Source organism: Rhinolophus sinicus, chromosome 17 (assembly GCF_057876585.1).
Source record: "Rhinolophus sinicus isolate RSI-liver-muscle chromosome 17, RSI-T2T, whole genome shotgun sequence".
NCBI classification, from domain to species: Eukaryota; Metazoa; Chordata; class Mammalia; order Chiroptera; family Rhinolophidae; genus Rhinolophus; species Rhinolophus sinicus.
Window position 1 is genome coordinate 56,707,926 of NC_142517.1, and position 2,035 is coordinate 56,709,960.

Consider the following 2,035-nt stretch of genomic DNA (forward strand, 5'->3'; position numbering starts at 1 on the left):
GGACTGGAAGCTGGGATGACCTAAGGGCCAAGATGAGTGAGGGGATGTAAAGGCTATTTCCACTTCTGAAGGGCTGTTGTGTGGACAGGGGGTATCCCCGTGGTCGGGCCAGTGGGGATGCCATAGGGAGGCTTGTTCGGACAGTCATTGGGAAGGCTGGGCTGCATCAGGAGAGAGTGAGCTGGCCATCACTGGGCACGACCACTGGGCAGGGCCTGAGGGGTCAGGCTAGCAGGCCACGATGCCACTTTACACATCAGCTGTCGCCCAGACGTCTAGCTGCCCCCAGAGGCCTGAGAGTTTAGACTGGCTGGTGCCCACCAGCCCCCGGGCCAGGCAAGCATACGTTGAAGGATATGTAGGTGAGGATATTTCCTGATGGGGAGTAGCATTTAAATCGGTAGACTGAGAAAAGGAGATTGCCCTGACCTAGGTGTGTGGGCATCATCCACTGAGGGCCCAAAGAGAACAAAAAGGCGGAGGAAGGGTGAGTTCGTTCTCTATGACTGAGCTGAGACGTTCATCTTTTCCTGCCCTCTGGAGCTCCCAGTGCTCAGGCTTTTGGGCTCAGACTGAATTACACCACCGACTTTCCTGTTCTCAGCTTGACAATGTCAGATCATGGGACTTCTCGCCTCTGTAATTCTGTGAGCCAATTTCTATAATAAATCTCCCCTTATATCTCTCTCTATAAACCCTACTGGTTCTGTTTCTCTGGAGACCCTGCCATCTAGTTTTCACTCCTTCTGTTACATTGGAGCAGTGGATCTCATTGCTGACAGATCTAACACCCTTTTTATAGCAAATAATCCTTAACACCACCTTCAGTCTCCTGAAATAAATTTCACAGATAATATAATCAGATCTCACAGAGAATTTTAAAACTGAATGTTCTAACGTAATAAATGAGAAATAAAAGGTAGTTTATAATAAAATATCCATTTCTCTGTGTAAATGCTTGGATAACACCTCACCAGAGACTTGGTGAAGCAGTTAGAAGCTCTCATCTACTTAAATGAGTAAAGGATGGATTGAAGTTGCTTTTCCTTTGTATTTGACTTTTTGAAATAAGGGTTAAGTGTTGCCAAGGGGGAAAGATTTTCCAAAAATGCTTAACAACTCTTGATAAAATTCCAAAGAAAACAAAGCACAATCCTCTGAAAATGTATATGCTACAGTGCGGTCCTGGAAACTAAAAGTGTGCAAATAGCAAAGACAGCGGGACAACTCTGATTTATATCTAAAAGGCAGCTGCGAGGCGGAGAGCATTATTACCACCAGACAGATCACCACCCACCGCAGTGTCTGACAGTTCACTGCCGTGCAGGATTGTCTTATAGTGCAGGACACCTAGCATCAGTCAGCCAAACTACAAAGCCCCAGTGTGTCCAAACGCCACGAGGTGGCGGTGCCGCCGCATGGTGACAGCCTCCGCACCAGCGCTCATTGGGCGCGGGCACCCAATGGCCCCGGCACGTTTCCAGAGTTGCAGGAGACGGAGCCTGGGCAGCTACGCCCACCCGCCGGAGGGTGTCCCCCGGACCACTGTGTCAATGTGCCCCGTCATTCTTTCTGGGAGGTCCGGGCTGTGACTTTCTGAAAGTAACTCCCGGTGCCACCCGGCGCCTGTACCTTACTCCGGGTGAGGAGAGTCGTTCTTCCCGTGAGCCACAAGGGGGCGCCTGCGCCCGAGACTCGGAATGTTTTGCAGGTTTGTGCAAAGTTAAAAGGAAATGTCTGCAGTTTCCAAGAGAGACGGAGTTTATTATTGGACTTGTGTAGTCCTAAGTGGTCTAATCTTTGGCAACGCCATCCAGTTTTCCAATATTCACTGCTGGCACTGAACAATTTTGTGAATGTCATTTCCAGTCCTCCCAGATGCAATTTTTATAATATAACAGCAGTTTTTAACATTCGCCCAGAAACACCAATGGGAAGAGGCTAAACAAATGCCATGGCCAACCAATTAGCCAGTTCTTGCCTCCCCTAATGCTCACCACACTTCTCTAGAAATCATAATATTTTGAGAACTTAC